We start from the raw sequence: 20649 nt of genomic DNA, 5'->3' as shown, positions 1-20649 counted from the left end.
CTCTTTAAGGGTAGGGATGCTTGGGTTCTTATTATCCGCCAATCTCCCTACCACGAAGTTTATGAAAATAGTTAGCAATCAGTAGACGCTTGTTTAATGAATGAACACAAAATGCTGCTCTAGGCTTCTTGCAAGATTAGGATGAAAGCTATTCAGTTGTGTTTGTAACTTGTGCCATTCCACAGCAGTACTTTATGCATGCGAGGCAGTTTTTCTGAACCTAATAAATCTGTTTTAATTTTTAGGTTCTTAGTGAAATTCTGGATTATGAAATATAAGCAGAGCACATGAGATTTATAATGTTAAAATCTGACTTTAATGTAAACTTGGGCACCATTAGGATAAACACAAAGTAGTGTATATTCACTGAATTAATAATAATTTTCTGAAAGCTCCTTACAAACAGAAAGCTCAATAATTTCTAAACAAAACTAAAATCATCCTAAGAATAAACTTAGAGGAAAGAAAAGATAAATATGCAGCAGTCCACAGTCTTTACGAATCAGAAATATACTTTAGCTTATATATTCTGCAGAAAGAATAAGGATTTTGGAAATCATCAGGATGGTTCTGCCGTTAACAGGGTGTGCCATCTTGGGTCAGTAACTCAATGCCTTTGAACTTTAAAGTTCTCATAAGGTAAGTGAAAATATTAATATCCAATTTACTTGAAAAACCTGAGATGAATGAACCCCTTTGGAGCTGTTAGTTAGGTTAATGAATTAAAGGGCACCCTGCAGCACCTACCTCAGTACCTGGCACATTAATAAATGGTAGCTACTATTAATGTTTTTGTTTTGAGAGTTTTTCTTTTTTACATCTTCCTTCCTATCGTTTATGGAGAAAATGGGTTCCCTAATAGTTAAGAAGCATGAGTATAGGAGTCTAAAACATCTGGGTTTAAATTGTGTACCACCATTGACTAATTTACCAGTCTGTTTATTAATGGATCTGAGCCCAAACTGTGTAAGAGGATCTATGAAGAAAACAAAATCTTGCAGGGACATTCTGAAGACTAAAAAATGATCTATTTTAACATGTCTAGCTTAAAACAGTCCCTCTATAACAGTAGGCATTGTAATTTTTATGAATCTTCTCTCGGGTACTATCCCATTCTGTATTAAAGAACCCATGTTCGGGGCACCTGGGTGGCTCAGTTGGTTAAGTGTCCAACTTCAGCACAGGTCATGATCTCACAGTTTGTGGGTTTGAGCCCTGTTTCGGGCTCTGTGCTGACAGCTAGCTCAGAGCCTGAAGCCTATTTCAGATTCTGTGTCTCCCTCTCTCTCTGACCCTCCCCTGCTCATGTTGTCTCTCTCTCAGAAATAAATAAAACATTAAAAAAATAAAAAAAAAAGAACCTATGTTCAAGAATATTTTTTAAGTAAAGGTAGTAGGAAAATTTCCCTCTATTATATTTCACTGCTTTGCAGAAAAACATAATTAGGTATTATAAAAATTATTCTTATAAATAATATTTGTGTAGTGACTTATAGTTTACAAAATAACTTTATAACTTAGGACTATGTTCCAAAAATATTCCCCAATTTAGCCACTCACTGCTGTATTACTCCAATCGTTATTCCGGCAATCCATTCTAACATCAAGATGTTTAATAATGAACAATAATGATATACTTCAAATATTAAGAAAGCTACTTAAAAAGTAAGTTAAATGTGTTATTGACATAGGTTTATATCTTTAGAAATAGTTGACGGTTGAAACTGGTCAGATGAAATTGGGCAACTGATCACAGATTCTCCATCTCAGCAGTAGAGATGTCCTCTCGGTAAGTTTTAACAAAAGACACTTACAGAAGTAGTTGCAGGCTCTGTGCTATCAGTGCAGAGGCCGACGTGGGGCTCAAACCCACAAACTGAGATCGTGACCTCAGCCAAGATCAAGAGTCGGACACTTAATGGACTGAGCCACTCAGGAGCCCCTGTGTGGTTTTTAAATATATTGGTTAAACCCTGAAGTTTAGCTTCCTTGTTGATAAGTGGGGGGACAATAAGACCTATTTCACAGGGTTATTTTGATGATGAAATGAGATGGTTTATGTAAAAAGTAAAAAACTTAGAATAAGGGAAGTGTGTTCAAAAAAGTTAGTACTTCCAATTCCATCTCTTGGGGAGTCTTCACCTAAAGGTAGTTCCTTCAGGTCTGCAGAGGACCTCTGAAGTTATTCTGTAATTCAGTGGTGGGCCAGGAGAGCAGATTATATTTAATGTATCAGTAAGGGGACAGCATTGCATTGAACCAAGGATTTATCCATCATCTACTATATCCCAGCACTAAGTGCTACAGATGCACAAATGGAGTAGCAGCAGCCAAGGAATTCTGGCAGCAACAAGAACCAGACTTCATTTCCTAGAAAATAAAGATATTCTAAGAGGGGGTGGTCTGCCAAATTTAACAGGGCTTTTTGAAAATTCTCCCGAATAATTTCAAATAGAATACAATGATTTATAAACTTCTATATATATATTTTTTTTACTTTACTTTTGAATGGCAACATTCAGCCAAACCCCAACATATTATTTTTGTAGAGAGTGGTACTGTGTCCAAATCATATTATGACATGGGGTGAGGAAGGGAGTGTGGAAGAGCCGATCTCAAGGGGACCTAGGAATGTAAGTTTTAAAACTGTGTGAGGTGTTTCCACTTTGTTTCCATTACTCGAATCACATAGGTTAAATATCCTATGGCAAAACTACCCATTTGGTATTTTCTCTATCCTTCTGCAGTGCCTGGGAACAGAAATACTTGTTGAGCTGAATTTTAGCCTCTAAGTCAAACCAGACAAATGAACAACAAAAAAAAAGGCAATTACGATCCCACCGCATTTGGATTAGCCCATATGAAAAGTATTTACAGTCAACTGAAACATTTCACATTGAGACGATTTTTCAAGGTCACATCTAGTGAAATCACAGCATAATTTGGTTTAAACTATACGTTTCATTGTTAGCAACAGTAACTAGGGTGTGAGGCAACATGCAGTGTGTGAGACAACATGAAGAGTGAAATAGTCCAGGATTTAAGGTCATACATGTTGGTTCTCATTCTGCCTCTTGTGATTTTAGGAAATGACTTGACCTCTCAGGGCCACAGACTTCCTCTTTTTAGAATCAGAATGATGCGTTCTATCTTATAGCATTGTTGACAAAATTCACTGAGATGTACTATTCCATGTATATACAGTAATACCCAGGTTAACAATTTTTGAGTGTTAAATATGGATTGAACATCATCAAATACTATTCTAAGTACATTTATTTAACTGATTTCAACTTTACCATAACTCAAGGGCATGGATGCATTATTATTCCCATTTTACAGATAAGGACATTAAGGCACAGAAATCTTGCCATGATTGGGGTGCCTGATGGCTCAGTCATGATAAGTTCAGCTCAGGATCCCATGGTGTGTGAGTTTAAGCCCCACATCGGGCTCGCTGCTGTCAGCATGGAGCTTGCTTCGAATCCTCTCTCTCTCTGCCTCTCCCCCACTCGCTCACTCTCTCTTTCTCTGTCAAAAATAAACATTAAAAACACAGAACCCTTCCCATGGTCAGTTATGAGCTGGCGGAGCAGAAACTCAAATTCAGACTCTGGCAGTCAAACTCCAGAGTCTGTTCTTAACCATCTCGCTTTGTGGCCTTACTTGTCATGGCAGCTCATGACATGCCCACTTCTCACCCCAGGTTCTGGTAGAAAAAATACAACAGATCCCACCTGTCCAGAAATAAGTAGTCACACTGAGGACACAGGGCACGTGCATCAGGAGAGACAAAGTAATACACAGTACAAGCCGTCAAGTGTCAGAGAAGGGGGGCTAACCACAGGTTCTAGGGCAGTTTGGAAGGAAGGACATAATTGGGATGGGAAATGAGCATAATTTCTTAATGTAGGTGAAGGCTGACTTAGGTCTTGAAGGAAAATCAGAACTAAAGCCAGCAAGGGGGATTTGGGAAAGGTGTTTCAGATAGGAAGGAAGGACAAAGGCTTTCTGTGTTTGGGAAATGAGGCTCGGTGTTAGTGAGGAAGGCTTCTCTGTGGGAATTCTGAGACTGGGGAACAGTATAAAGTTATTTTGTGGAGTGTTTGAAAAGCCGGGAGAGGAGGGAGGATCTCCTGTGGGAGAGCCACCAAGGGTTTCTAAGAGGCAGTGTGTCTGTGTGCACTTGCACCGTGTCATTGCAAGTAGTGCTTTCAAAAGGCTGATGAGACGGTAGATGTAGAACACGTGGGGTGGGGTACGGGGCATTCGGTAAGGGATAGCAAGGAAGTCTTTGGTACACATACCTACATTCAGACACTTCTCGATGATCCAGCGATGATTATCTGGTTGGTGGACATTCCATGGCCTCTTCTCACCTACTGCCTGTCCTTTTGGCTTGTTCCCTGCTTGTTAGCACCTGGGGGTGGGGACAGAGACAAGCGATATTTCCCAGTCAGTCTTTTATCTTGTTTTAATTGTCGTCGTCGTCGTCGTCGTCATCATCAGCATCATCATCATTATTTATTTATTTATTTATTTTGCTGCTTCTTAGTGGCTGTGGTTAAAACTCTGTTATGGTAAGAAGAAGAGGTATATCTTGGATGATCAGAACATTTCTTTCTTTCTTTTTTAAAAAATGATACTTTTAGTTCCTTTATTAAACAATTTGCTGACGAATAGCAGCAGAGCTCATATTTCAGCTGAACCCTGGAAGACGTAATTGCTAATTCCCTTTGATTAGAGATGGTCTTATAAATTGGGGGCTACCCACATGCATTTTCAGGTAATGTTCTTGCAGCAGAACGTTGCTTCTGATCCGGCTGCAGAACTTTTTAGGTGAGAGGTGAAGTGTACTCTCCTGAAAACTGCTACACATTGTGTATCTTCAGACTGCCTTTTATAGCCAATATGATGATCCATATCAATCACTTTTACCTGTGCAACTACTTGAATACATTAAGCAATTGCTGCTTCTTACTAAGTTGAATAGAGAATACAAGGAGACGTGAGTAATTCTCTAGCTGCAGAGTACACGTTTGGCTCTAAAACCAAAGTGCTGTATTGGAGAGATTTAAAAAAAAAATAAAGAAAGAGATGAGAAAATGAAATTTGCAATGAAACAGGTTTGCAGTGTCAAACTCTTTTTTTTTTCAAAGTAATATTTCATTGTTTTCTCAGGCTATTATAAGAGTGTATATGAATCTAAATAGATTGTAGGAGCCCAGTCCCAATATGTCATTATAACTAATACAAATTTGCAAATAGTAGACATGAAGATTATTCTTACCCAAAATGGCTAGAATATTCGTCTTTACCTGGGTCCCTTGTATGCAAATGTATTTAGGGTGCAACACACACACACACACACACACACACACACACATACACACACACATTTTCCAAGGAAAAGAAAAGACCTTAAAATTGTATACACTTGGCTAATAGGCAGCTACTGAATCTCTTGTGTTTTCTTCTCTGATTAACCCACTTTCAGATATTTTTTTCTAGCTCTTCTGCTTGAATCCTTGTCCACTCTTCACCTCACCATCCCATTATTGCCCAAACAGTCCTAGAGAAACCAGAGAGTTGTTAGAAAAAGGTACATTCAGTTATTTCAGGACATGGCACGCATCAAGCGTCCACTTAAAGCCAGACAACTGGATTCCATTGCTTTTGAGAAATTCTCACATGCCCCTAGGCCTGCTGACCTCGACATAAGACCAAGCACAACCAAGCCTCAACCACTCTGCTTCTCAATCTGTTTGAGAAAATGGAATTATTTCCAAAGTTCGCAAATAAACAGAAATCACTATAATTATGAATAATTAAAATGCTAAACTCAAGAGGGCACTCAACATTCGTTACACTGCAGAACTCATCCCCTAAGGGTGGTGCCTTCATTGAGCTCAGTTTCTGCAACAGAAGAAAAATGTGACAATCAGTAATCGCAGGTATTTAGCACAAGGAACAAAACAAGCTAATTCGCCTTTAAATCAGTCTTTCTCAGACAGCAGAGGCACTGCTCTCTTTTGGATTCTTCATGTCTATACTAATTCCAGAATACAGAAAGCAATAGATCGCAGGCTACCAGAAAAGCATCCCACTCTCAGAGGGCTAAACGGATGCACTTCAACTTTATTTGCTATTTGGAGCATGTAGAAGGTACGACATAACAATAAATAGCTTTTAATTTTTTTAATGTTTATTTTTGAGAGAGAGAGAGAGAGAGAGGCAGAGTGCGAGTTGAGGAGGGGCAGAGAGAGAGGGAGACAGAATCCAAAGCAGGCTTTAGTCTCTGAGCTGTCAGCACAGAGCCCGATGTGGGGCTCGAACTCACTAGTGTGAGATCATGACCTGAGCTGAATTTGGACACTCAACTGACTGAGCCACCCAGGCGCCCTAGTCAATAGTTTTTAAAAGAGAACCTTTTAAAAGATATTTTATAAAATGTATCGATATATTTACACAATCTAAAAATGTTTATTAAGATCTACCAGGTGTCAGGGTTTATGCTAAGTGATAATGACATTGCACTATAAAAACTAGCCATTGTTTTTTTTAAACATATGCAAATTACCATAGACAAATTTGAACATAGCAAGATATTTTTATATTCTTACAAATATAAAGTTTGAAGGATATAGCTACTATATATAAAATGGAACTATTCAAAGCACTATTCTTCATTATTCTTGAAGTTGTAATAACTATTATTTTCATTAAAAATTAAATCACAAATTATTCAGATTATTCTTCCTCTATTAAAACTATAGTTTTTTTTCTGGGGTGCCTGGGTGGCTCAGTTGGTTAAGCGTCCGACTTCGGCTCAGGTCATGATCTCACAGTTTGTGGGTTTGGGCCCGCATCAGGCTCTGTGCTGACAGCTAGCTCAGAGCCTGGAGCCTGTTTCAGATTTTGTGTCTCCCTCTCTCTGCTCCCTCTCCCCCCTCCTGCTAATGCTCTGTCTCTCAAAAATTAATAATAAATGTTAAAAAAATTTTTAAGTACAATTTTTTTCTTATAAAATATATCTTTTTTTTTTGTAGTAACAAATCCTGTTACAAAGGTTATGGCTTTTCTTATATGTTTATAGAACTAGAATATAAGTCAAGTTGAAAATGGTTTAGCAAATAGTAACTACAGTTTTGGATCTAAGAGACTGTAGCAAAGTAATTTTGTTGTTGTTGTTGTTCGGATTCCATTTCAACTTGACAATGACTCAAGAAAGGGTTAACTTTCACTAGCTGCCACTTTGGGGAGATGTATTTTGTCTTTCATTTAAGTAGAGGAAAGAATTCACTAGAAAAGTGGTGCAAGTAGTTTCAGAATGATAAATCTCAAGCTGCCAATTCCACTTTTAATGATTAGTTGACTGAGTCTTGTATTTAATTAAAATGGTTATTTTAAATGCTTATATTTAATTTACACATAATTAGCTAAACCTCAGTGTTACTGCTTTACCTATTTTGAAATTAATTTATAAAATAGCTCAAAAAGTACTGTAAAAATTTAATATTAAGATAAATCAGGATTCGTTTGCATCTTTTGTTGGTTTTGGTTATAACTTCCAGTGAGCCATTTATATTAGGGTGTAGAGGATGGCTACTATGTAGAAGAATCCACTATTGATAAATCACTGGCGTTACCTTTGTACATATGATATATACTTTAACCTCTTAGATAATAATAGCCTATAGTCAAGGATGTGAGTGTCTTAACTTTAAAGGGATCTAAATTTTATAAATTAATTTGGCTTTAATACATTTAGGAGAAACCACTGTTTTTAGCAAATGATTCATAAGTGTGTAATGATCTGTGTAAAAAAACAAACCCAAAACCTTCTTTGAGTCAGTATGATATTGTAACCAGAAAGTGTTTTCAAGGAAATGTTCTGATTTTAACTTCTGTTTAAACACACAACATGATTTATATACCTAGGAACCAAGAGAGAGCAGGTGGTAACGTAGAACAGTTTTTCCTGGCTTACAGAATATGAGGGAATTTTAACCACTCACAGTAACCATCGAGATGGGTTTCCTGGTGCAGTGAAAAACTACATCCATGAATATCCTCCTCAGGGTGTGCTTGGTGGAAAAACTGCTAAGCTGTGCAAACCTATTAATGATACTGCTACTGTTTATCAGTAACTAAACATGTGTGGGCACTGGCTTAGCTCAAATGCCTCATGAGGTAGTATCATCATGGCCATTTTACAGGTGAACAAAGTGAGGCTTGGGGAGTCTAAGGCACTGCCAAGGGCAATGTGGTCAGCAGTGATGGAGGCAGAATGCAAAACTTCACTCTATAGCTCTGCCCCTCACTGTCCCGCCTTTCCTTGCCCTCTCAGAGCTCTAAGGAAGGCATTTTCAGCTGTGAGATGCTTACAACCACCACCACGACTACATCAAAACACCTCTCCCTTGCTATAATAGTGTGACTTAATGAAAAGATGAAGGCAACACATTTGGCTCGATCTATTGATCCCAATATTAGTATTCTCTCCTAACAGCATACACTGGATTTTCTAGTATTTTATTAAAGCCTGGGCCTCCTTCTCTCCAGTGAACCCTTGTAGTGGGGGAATCTGTTCCTACCATTCTCTGATACTAGCTCAAATCTTTTGCATCCCCTCTCACCCTTGAGGAATTGTCATTCTGAGCAGGCTCAGCTTACACGTGAAATGAAGTTGCGCAGAATACGTCTCTTCTCTTCACGCTAGTACTATTATGTGGCATTCCAGGATGCCTTTAAGCTATACCGTATCTCAATTACCTCAACTGCCATCTGTTTCTATTTCTTTCAGCCCTTCTCCCCTTCTCCTTGGTACCCTAAACAATGAACGATATTCCCACTCAAGAGCTAGACTTAGTGTATTCTCTGCCAATGACTTGCATAACCTATATAGCTAACCCTCCTGTTTAGATAAGACGATATGAGGTTGTGATCAAAGCCAATTATCTATTGATTTTCAGTTTAACATTCTAACTATCAACGATTATCTTAATTGTGGCAATCCTCAGGAGATCCAAAGCATTGGATCCATCACCAATTAATCATAACAGGAAAGAACTCTTTGAGAAATGAGTAAGGGGTAAACGTACAGCAGCATCTGCTCGGTTAATCTTGCTAAGGCCTTTAAATACCATCTGTTTTCCATTCTTTGCTGGCTACCATCTTTCCCTAGGTTAAAAGATTTTAAAATGACTGCGGAAAAAAAACCTTGAAAAGTAGTGTGAGATTTTAATTCTGTATTTCATCTGCCAAACAGTGAACTACAGTTAGCCTCAGCAAGTGTTCCTAATAGATAAGGGAATTGTTGCTTCACATATAATTACATTGAGTCTAACGGTAGACATAGCCAACCATAACATCTTCATACCACTAGAAGTGCTAGGAAGTCTGAAAAGAATCCATTTTGAGGAGGGTCTAAGCTACTTTTATTTTACTTCAAACCAGGGTTATCGTGGAATAGAACTGATAATTCTTTGGAGGAACAATTTTTGGAATATAAAAAAAAAGTATGAAAGGGTAAATGAAACTGACGGCTGTGACTGGCAGTAGGTTCAGGCATTTTGTGTTCTTTTGTGTTTGCTTTGGAATGTTAAACAGGTCGGGTTCTTTTCAAAAGAAAACATTTTATTCAGAACATTCTCCCATGAAAGCCCTCTTTGACAAAGTGTCATTTTTTGATATATTAGTACATGTCTCCCCACATTTTATATTCAAAAAAGGCAAGTAATGTTTTAACAACTTTTGACAAGCGCAGGGAATTAAGCTTGCACAGAACTGACTCTCGGTGTAATATTGTAGCCTTTATATTTTCGATTTTCTACTTCTTCATGTCAGACCACAACATTTTTAAACATATCAATTTCTGGTTGAAAAAAATGTGGAGAAATTAAAGATGTGTAATTAGAACAGGAAACATTTAATTCATCAATAAAATGTTTTAAGCACGGAACTCTAAAATGTGCTGAGGAAAAGAGCTACAGAAACAGTATTCGGTGAATAATAAATATGTAACAGGAACTAACTCAAAGAATTTTCTAGAAAACTAGCCAAGGAATCCCAAGAAATTTAGCTACCTCTTAATTGTACTTATAAGTTCCCTACTAAGTCATAAATTTCAAAATCAACCATCCTTCAGTTTTTGGCAACGCAGACTCTGCCTACTGAAAACCTCACTTGGACACCCAAGGGTACCTTGAGGCAATAAATTGCCCTTCATCCGGTATCCCTCTGACAGTGACCCTGCACGACTGCTCTCTAGCTCTCCTGTCTCTACTCTGCCCTGCCCTTGCTTCTTCATTCGTCTAAAGCTTCTTCCAATTCCCTGAACAGGTCAGATTCTTGCTCTTCTGCCTAGATCACTATCCCAGTCAGCTCAGCTCATTTCTCTTCTTTTAAGTCTCAGCTGAGATATCACCTGCCTCCAGATTTCTCTGACAGTTTGCTCTCTAGGCATCCTTTCTCTAGATCCTATAGAACCTTGTTCTCTCCAGTCTAAGTCCCTGTGCTACAAGCGGTGTCACTGCCTCCTTTCTTGCTGGTATCGTCAACAGACTGTACGTTCCATGAAGGCTAATAAGACCATGTCGGTCTTGTTTACTGTTAAATCTCTACTGCGTAGACACGTGCTTGGAATATTCTAGATGCTCTCAAACCCTCTGTTAAACAGATTAATGATTTGAGTGAAAATTTCCCGTTACCAATACATTTTTTTCCTTTTGGTGATAACACACAGGGTTAAATATAATTGCTTTAAAACATACTGGGGCGCCTGGGCGGCTCAGTCGGCAAAGCGGCCAACTGGATCAGGTCATGATCTCACAGTTCGTGAGTTCAAGCCCCGCGCCAGGATCTGTTGGCGCCTGCTTCAGATTCTGTGTCTCCTTCTCTCTCTGCCCTTCTTCTGCCCACGCTCTGTCTCTCAAAAATAAATAAACGTTAAAAAACTTTAAGAAAATATTGTTATTTGAGTTGGTATGTGTTACCACTAATGTTCCCGTTTTATTATTTCATCTAGCTGGAACAACAAGTTTCACGTTTTGGTTCAAGGGCTTTCTCATACCATTTCTCTCTACACAGAAAGTCCAAGGTGGGTCATAGGAGCCATTGAAGAATGGTAAGCTGTGGAATGCCATGCTTGGATTTGAGTTTAAGATACAGAATTCTAATGGCAACCATAAGGGTAGATTGAAAGGGGAGAGAAGGGATTTATGGAGAATAATGTACAACCTTTGAAAGAACTGAAGGTCTCGCTTTATATCGCTGTGTCATTACGATCTGGTACCTTCTCGGGGGATGCTGTGACTGGAAAAGGAGAATGGTTGAAGCCAGTACCTACTAGTGAGTCAGGGGAATGGAGCTGGAGAAGAGGGCATCTTATGAATACTGTTATTAGATAATCGAGAGCTGTAATAATCAATATTCTCTTGAAAGGACCTTAAATCTAATGAAGCAGCTGTGGATAACTAAATTATGATTATGACAAATTCAGGGAATTGGTTCAGGGTTCTTTGCATCCAAAATTCAAATAAGTAATCAAAGTGAAATTGCATTAGCTGACCTCCTCAAACCACCTCTGAAATACAGGAGGCATTTATTAAGAATTCCCCAACCAAATAACAGCACGACGTATTGCCTCCATATTTCACAAATGCCTTTGGCTCTGGGGGAGGGTGGATGGAGTTGGCGGTGGGAGGGCGGGTATGAGGGGAAGGACACAGAAGGAAGAGAAGGAGTTCTTGTAAAGAGATAAGGGAACTCTTATCTTTAAAACGGCCATAGCAATACTTTTCTTAAGTCAAGATTAAAAACAGGATGAACTTATGGAATGTTACCTTCCATAGCACAAGTTACATAACACAATTTTTATTCCCACGTAAACTGCTTAACACAGGTGCCGCTGTTTCACAGATGAACGTTGGCACCTATGGGCCATCATATATAAAAGAGATTTTTTTCTCTGTACTTTTTAGCATTCAGTTTTCAGTATTTGTCTCTTTAGTAAATTCTTATTTCTTATTTTGAAACATATTGAGATAGTTCACCAGGAGCACACGTGGAATTGTTTCCCCTGGCTCTCTGCTGGGCTTCCTGGGGCCATCATGTGGACGGTAGCAGAAAACAATTTCAAGGACAATAGCAGTGATGAATAAGTTAAAGTACAGTGTACATAGTCCCTATCAAAGAAATAAATTTGTTTTACTGAATTGGCATTTTCATCTCAAGGACTGTTCCCCCCACCTTCACCTCTTTCCAAAATGCTTCTTTACAGCAATTCTCATTTCAAAAGGGTGCTTCAAATTGATTCTGAGGAATTTAAGTTCTCCACACTCTTTTCCGGCAGTATGCTTTTTATCCTATCAGCAAAAACAATGCGAAAACACCTGTCACAGTAATTTCAAATGTCTATCATCTACCAAATTATCCATAAATGATCTATGTTTGCAATGTGGTCCTTGAATGAAGGACTTTTTCCAGAAAGACAGACCAACGCTGTTGAAAATATAAATGGGTACATTGCAAGAAATAAACACTTGTAGCATTTGTGGAAACTTACAGCTTTTATTTTTATCTTTAATCAGAAGCAAGAGAACATTTCTGAAAGGACTAATGTTGCTTCTCCTTCACACAGAGCATTATACACATGCACACCAATCCCAGGTATAGGCATCATTCAGCTAAACTCCATAGGGCTGTGGCTGGAAATGGAGTCAGACTGGCAACAAAACATTTTCTGAGTGCCTACCTGGGGTAAATGATAAAAAATCTACACTCCCCCCCCCCCCCCCCCAGGAAAGCAAAGAAAGGTATAATTGTTGAATATGTACAGGCTTTTAAAAAAGCACAGAGAAAGGCTCTGGGTTATAAATCTATATTTACTTCTACATACCCATTCTTTACCGACATGCTATCCCCTCTCAAGAACTGGTGTGCTTCAAGATGATTCTACTGTGCAGCCTAGAGGTGAGGATCCTGCTTGCATGCCCTCTGCTCGACAATTTGGTGACAAGCCCCCTTCCCATTTTTCATTCCAGTCATCCGTGCACATCGGCATTTCCCTCACAACCAAGGAGGCCCTACACCAGGGCCTGAAGCTTCTATCTTCCTTTCCCATCCTGCCTTCTGTGCTCAGAACCATAATGCAAACCACACTAGTTTAAATGTGAAGTATTCCACATTTTAACATCCAGACTTAAAGAAACAAGTATGGATCAAAAGGGTGTTTACATTTATTATGTAAAAAAAAAGAGAAGCACTTGAAATAGCTGAGTCTATTGAAATGGGGTTGCCATTTTATGGGAAATAATATGGTATGAAAGGCAATGGAAAAACATATCCTTTTAGATTTTTAGATTCAGTATGTTTCAGACTTAAGCCAATGGGAACATAATGACGGTGTATTATAATCACCCCAATATTCCTGAAGGCCTGAAATTTTTCAGGTGGGGCTCAAATGAATGTAACCATTCCATTGCTGTTTTCTAAAGTGGTAGCATGGCTAAGTGCAGCAGTAAAGAACACTCTTAAATGTGCCTTATTTCTAACTAAGGTGACACATTATAGTACTCTTTGTCAGTACTTTATTGCTTTCACAAGAATAAAAACAAATACTGAGGTCTTTACTCTGATATCCACTTCTAGAATGTATCTTACTAACAAAGGACATAGTCCTGTGAAAGGTGTTCTAGTTGTAAAATAATTTCTCTTTGTGAGAGTTTATTTGCTATTTGAAAGACTATCTTTATCTGGCATAATTGATTTGTAACTTAAAAGCAACAGACTCTAAAATCATGGTCTATGGGATAAACCAGAAGAAGGAGACTTACTGAAATAGCAATACTTTTCTACAGTGGGCATAACTGTACCTGTATGTTTTTACACAGGAAGAAAATATATCCCAAACTTTGTTTAAACATGAAAAGAATCTTGGACCAAGTCCAATTATTTTCAGCAATGTTTCTGGTGGTTATTTATTTACTACAATTGTGTATTCATTGAAGTTTTGCAAAAACACTTGTACTTTTCCCTTTCTTTTATTTAGGCAGAAGATGATAAGCAGCTGATCCCAGTACTTCCCTAAGCTGTTTTGATTTTGGCTTGTATATACTTGAACTTGGGTTGCTGCAAAATAATAAAGGAGAATAAGGCACATTTCCAAAGCAACAAAAGAACAATTTGTTTTCCTACACTGTTACTGCAGAGAAGTGTCTTGGCGAATGGGTTTTTATTTATTTACTTACTTTTTATTTATTCATTTTGAAAGAGAAAGAGAGAGAGAGAGAGAGAGAGAGAGAGATGGAAAATCCCAAACAGGCTCTGGGCTGTCAGTATGGAATCCAACTCAGGGCCTGAACTTATGAACTGGGAGATCGTGACTTGAGCGAAAATCAAGAATCAGATGCTTAACCAATGGAGGCACCTAGGCACCCTGAGAATGAGTCTTTAGATGTGAAAAATGGTAACCAAATCCATTTTCTGATTAGCTCTGCATATGGATGACAAAAGAGTGAAAAACCCACAAATAAATGGTAAATACCAAATAAAACAAAATCTACTCTGCAAGTATTTATGCAGCAAAGTCTACACGTTTTAAGTTGCCTTCCGAATTAAGAGGGAAAGATGAATGGAAAAGGTAGATCACATATATACCCCAACACTAGGAGGTCCCCCATACTGTCTTATACAGACTTCCACGAACATCAGGAAAGAGAGCTGTTAGCATGAAGGGGCCCCTTTCAGAAGGTATCACTGTGAAGCTTTAATTTCCCAAATTGTTTTAAAATCCGTTTTCCTTTTGCCAAGCTAAAATTTTTTCAGAAACGAGATTCAGGAAAGCAAATAAAACATTATGGGACAATGGATAGATCCAAGGGTACTTCTTTCTGGTACAAGAACACTCTCTTTATATAAGCCTGTCTTTCTCGAGGGAAGAGAAGGAGAAGAAAAGCTTTTAGAGAATGAGGGTGATGATAGCTCTTTACAAGATGCCATGTCAAACAAGAGTCCTTCATGCATTTTTGACAAAGAAAGGAGCAATATTTATCACACATGTGACAAGCTATTTGGCAGCAGACATTTTCTTTGTCTCTTTTTACATATATCAAGTCATTCCCAGGTGTGAGTTGCCCAGAATCAGACCTTTTGTCCGTGGGACATGGCTGGGGACTCAGGAGCCTGTCAACTTCAGGTTCTTGCCATTAGACTCATTAACTCTCTAGAATGTAAGCTCCATGAAAGTAGATTTTTTTCCCTCATGGCTCTATCTCTGGCTCCTATGATCTTGCCTGGAAGAGTATATGTATGTAGTAAATATCTGGAATATGAACAAATAAATACAGACCAGTTTCAACCCCCAAATTCTCAGACTTTGGCTACTATATGTGGTTACCAATTCACAGAGATGTTAGCCTGTGCCAGACACTGTGTAAATGCTAACCATCTAATTCTCACAATGGCTATGTGATAAAGGCATTATTATCCCTGCTGTAGGATTAGCAATGAAGTCCCAGAATGAGAATGAGGTAGTTACATAACTTACTTAAAGTCTTGCAACTTGTGGATAGGAGAGGAAAAAAGGTTAGCCTAGTTAAGTTCAAATCCCAAGCTTTGAGCCCAAAGTTCAAGCTCTTATTTACTATGCCCAATCCTGGTTCGGTGCTTCTTAGTCGAAGACTCTGCCCCAAGCACAGTCTCCGGCTTCTCTTTATTCTGATCCCTGGTCTTCTCTAAACTCTGCTCTGATTCTGGTCTTGGGATCCTGTACTGCACTTGAGGCAGGCTTTGCTTCAACATTCCAATCTCCCTGGTACACTTCTGTGGTGTTGTGTTAGTCAGCTCAGGCTGCCACAACACGGTCTCATCGACTGAGTGGCTTAACAAGTTGTCTCCCAGTTCTAGATGCTGCAAGTCTGAGGTCATAGTGTCGGCCCAGCCAGGTTCTGGGGAGACGCCTCTTCCTGGCTTCCAGATGGCTGCCTTCTTATTGGGTACTTGCCTGGTTTCCGGGGTGTGTGCATGTGGAGAGAGAGATCTTTCTTTCTCTTCTTGTAAGGCTACCAATTCTATTGGATTAGGACCCTAATCCTTATGACCTCATTGAACTTACCTCCTGAAAGTTCTCTCTGCAGATAGGATCACACTGGGGGTAAATTATGAATTTGTAGGGGATACAATCCAGTCCCTAGCGAGTGCCCTGAGCTAAACTGTCTGGGACGGTGACAAACCGATACATTCCATTTCCTTATTTGTAATCACAGGATTCATTCTTCCACTTACAGAAATAACTTTTCTGTCACCTTTTCTGTTCTTGCTATGTTTGCCTCAGTAATCTAGAGATTAAGTATGCATATCTCAGTCAAATATGTATTGGATTTGAAGAACTGTTGAAATTCAAGTTATTCTGCTGATGCATTCTTCCAACAATAATCCTTCGGGGGATCCTTGAACTTTCCAGAGCCTTGTAGAGCATTACAAAGGAAAACAGAGATGAGGGATCATACACCTGAGTGCTAACCATCCTTCTAGATAACTGATAGAGAGAATATGGTAAAATTCTCAAAAAAAAAAAATATATATATATATTTTAAAATTATTGGCTAAGTCTACCCAATCATAAATACTTCCTGATTCCCAAAGGGAAATTTCATAGATATCATGTGGCCTCATTCCTAATGGTCATCACATTGATGTGCTATTTCCCTACATATCCCTGAGAATCTTTGTTCTGAGTGGACAGTGATCACAGGGTCAATACAACCCTAAATTATTCTTGGAATATCCAGAGTATTTCTTGGAATTTTCCAATCAGATCTTAGAATCAGAAATCATATCCTGACCTAATTATTACAAAGCTTCCTTATTACAGGAAAGAAATAAATGAAGCCTACAACAGTCTATGGTAACAGCAGTGTTGTTCTCTGAACTGGTAGGAACTCCTGGGGGGAGGGGACAGTGAATCCTGTATGAGGACAAGTACGTGACATCATGACCCCACCAAGATTTCAAAATGCTGTTGTAGATTTGACTAGTGTGGACATGGCTAAAATGTCAGAGTTCTGGTGCAGCCATGTGAACATTTTAAAAAAGAGCTTTCTTCTTTTGGTGAAAATGGATCTCCTGACTCTGATCCTTCTTTTTTCATAACTCAGGGGTCTGACTTTGTGTGTGTGTGTGTGTGTGTGTGTGTGTGTGATGTGTACACGCGGTCTTGAATTATAAGTTTCGTCTGGAGGGAAGATAATTCTTTATGTATGTCATTAGCATAATTACAATTTAAGATACAACAGTATGTTTTCTACATATGATTAGCCACAGTAAATGCAAAGCCATTATTTAAAACCGAATGAGAATGTGTGCAAGTCTTATATATTGCAGTTTTTATACGCATTTCTTGGAAATATTGTAACAAGTTATTGCCATTAGATTTTCACCTCATTACTGATGAATATAAAGTTTGAATTTTGTATTTTCTAAGGAAGAGATTGATCATCCCTATAAGGCTATCAGGTACTAAATTTAGACAATAATGCAAAATTCAAAGAGAAAAAGTAATTATTTTTTGTAATGTTTTCTTTCATTACTGAACAAAGAAAATGAAGTTTTCTGTTATTGGGCAACACTATGATAATTAGTTTAATTAGTTTAATCTAATTCCAGCTTCAGGTGAAGCTATATATTTTTCTATAATTGGAGAGAAGGGTTCTAGATAAGGTACTTGGAGATCTGAATTCTTGCTTTGGCTCTGTCATTAAGTGGTTTTGAGACCTGGGGCAGACTACTAAACCTTTTGGGCCCGAGTTTTCCCGGCTGCAAAAGGAGAGGATAAGGTGGGAAGAAATGAGCTCTGAGGCCCTAACAGGTCCCCAGATTGGTGACTCCAGGTGATTATTCCTGTTACTAGGGCCCTAAAGTTAACCTCCATGGACAGAGAAAATAGGGAAGGTTATTCTGGGAGAACATGATCCTTCACATGGTCACAGTGGCTAACCTCGCCATTATTAAATAGAACACTCCAGGCAGCACCTCCCAGTTAGTTACCCCAGCCCAACAGATGCCACATTTGGTAGTTCCTTACTCTTCTTTGAAGTTTATTACTCATAATGATCTTTCACCAACTACTGAGGTTGGCACATACCTCATTAAGAATGGTCACCTTCTCATTCTTTTAAGGTTCATACAAGATTAAACAAGACATTTCAGTCATAGCATTTAGCACAATTGGGAGTTAGCGTTACATACCTATGTAATTGTATCACATCCCTCTTTAGGGTGTAAACTCCAAGAAAACGAGATGGCTGTTTTTTTTGTTTTTTTTTCTTTTTAATTTGCTCTTTATTTTTTCAGGGTAACAATGAATGTATCTTAAAGAGGCCACTTTATGGGGCTTGTTAGGGAAAACAGCTGCTCCTTGCCCACTCCAATGCCATTTTCATCTCCTCTGGAACAACTACTTTCAATTCTTCCAGCTGAATATTTTGGCATTTTTGGACTATTTTTGTAAATATCATGCTCATATTACTTTTACTTGAACTTTTAGTTTTAGACATTGAATACTGAGTTCTCTCTTGGAAGAAAAGCTCCCCTGATAGCTACACTTACTACACAGACTCTTAACACACAAAGTCTGTCGGTGAGCCCATTCTCCCAACACAGGTCAACAGTGATTGTTATGAGCATTATCAATGAATCATTATTATGTATTATTAGATATTCTCAGCTGAGTCATGGAGTATCTAATTTTTGTGCCCCTCCCCCCATTTGCACAAATCCTCACTCCGTCTGAGTTAATAATTATTTTGTGACATATGTTATCCTGGGATTTCAAAAGCTCTCTTTTGGATTACAGCTTACATTTTCTGATTCTCTAAATCTTTTGTATCTTACTTTCTTTGTTTCTCTCTTTTTTTGTGAAGTACATTCTCCACAGGTTTATTGTGAAAGGGTATGTATAAGCCAGAGTTTTCTGAATCTTGTGTATTTAAAAAGTATGATACTATGAGGTATCTATAGGCTAGGTAATATAGGCTGTCTCTATTAACAAATAATCAATAGGGCCACTTGGTATAGATTCTAGATTAGAAATGATTGTCCTTCTCATTTTTGAAGGCACTTACTCCCTTCTAACTATCCAGTATTGTGTTGAGAGAGGTCTGATACTATTCGGGTTCATTATCCAATCTACAAAATTTGTATTTTTGCTACAGAATTTCTTAGGATTTTTCTTTGTCTCCAGTGTTGTAAATGTCCCAATGAGTATGGTTTATTTTTATTCACCGTGCTGGGCATTCCATGACCCTCTCAGTGGGGAAACTCATGTTAATTCTGAGAATATTCTTTTGATGATTTTTCTCCCTTCATTTAATTTTTTTTCTCATACTGAGGAATTCTTGTTATTCAAAAGTATAATCCTTAGACTATTTTTTAAAAGTCTTCTCTTCAATTATCCATCTCTAATCTTTTCGCTGTATTTGCTAGGAAAATGCCTAATGTTATCTTCCAATCTTTTATTTTAGTTTATCATGTCTGCTATTATAATTTTAACTTCCAGGCATACTTTTTGTTGTTCTCTGAATGTGCCTGTTTTATAAGCACATTCTCTTCAATACAATGAAACAAAATCTTGTCTTTCTCTTAGTCTCTGCTTCCTGCCAGGTATTACCATCTGGTTTTGGTCTGTATGTTAAAGCAGAAACCTTCCATAAAACATGCATTGATCCACTTTGTCTGCTCACAGGTATGAGTAAAGAGCTTGTGAGCATACAGAAATTGGTCAAATATGCTCATTATTCTAGAGTGACCCAGCTAGGCGGTTCCCTTAAGGAATCCCTGATCCTTAATCTTTTTATCCTCTGGTTTTTCATTTCTGGACAGACCAAATTCCCCAAATACTCTTCAAATATGTTTCCTGGAGAAATCTCATTGCCAGGATTCTCTTAGTCCAGTGAGGAAGAAGGCTGTGGATCTCAGCATTCCATATGTGAACTCTCACTTAAATTTATTATTTTTAGTGTGGTACCACTGTTCTCTCTTCCCCCTGATGGTCCCAAGTCCACTGACTTTCTGTTTTGCCCTAATCATGGAATAAAACTTCAGGGTTGCAAATGTATGGAGAAATGAGGGAATCCTGACAGTGTCCAGGGTTACTCTTTAATCAATCTCCCTATGGTTATGCTCATGTTCGCTTCCCAGTTCCAGAGAGAGATACACACAGAAGCCATTTCCTGAGCCTTTTGGGAGTGCCGTGGTGGCAACTGCATTGCTTCTGGACTTTGCCCACTGCTGGTTTTAGAATCCAGCAATTTTGGGGCTTGCTTAATCAATGTCTACATCTACATCCCCTTTCCAGCTTAATCATTTGTTGCTATTGTCCAATATCCCATGCTTTTGTCCCTATACATGTGTGCCTTTAAGAGAATTCTTTTCCAGTTGTTTCATTAGGGTTTGGAAGGTAGTTAATACACTTTAACTACTTTGGTCACCATGGCCTCCTCATCAGAGAGTACAGTGCTTGGCGCTTAGAAAGTCCTTTATAAATATCATCACCAGGTATAATTGTGAAAGAATCATCACCAGGTATAATTCTTTTCATCCTCCTCATATAAATAAGGCTCTACCAATCAATCCAATTTTCTATATTTG

At 38.3% G+C, this 20649-nt stretch overlaps 1 protein-coding gene across 2 annotated transcripts in view; it reads right to left on the bottom strand.

The window, feature by feature from the left end:
• HS3ST5 (heparan sulfate-glucosamine 3-sulfotransferase 5) overlaps window positions 1-20649 on the bottom strand; it is a 150264-nt gene that overhangs the window by 94602 nt on the left and 35013 nt on the right. Inside the window, exon 2 of one of the 2 annotated variants that reach the window (XM_039249962.1) lies at window positions 4308-4420. The gene's annotated coding sequence lies outside the window, so the exon portion shown is untranslated. The remainder of the gene's footprint in view (window positions 1-4307; window positions 4421-20649) is intronic. The other variant, XM_039249963.1, reaches the window with a different exon arrangement.

Source organism: Hyaena hyaena, unplaced genomic scaffold (assembly GCF_003009895.1).
Source record: "Hyaena hyaena isolate Hyena2069 unplaced genomic scaffold, ASM300989v1 scaffold_355, whole genome shotgun sequence".
In the NCBI taxonomy this organism is placed as follows: Eukaryota; Metazoa; Chordata; class Mammalia; order Carnivora; family Hyaenidae; genus Hyaena; species Hyaena hyaena.
Note: the sequence above shows the minus strand (reverse complement) of the source record. Positions and strands in the feature narration are given on the sequence as shown.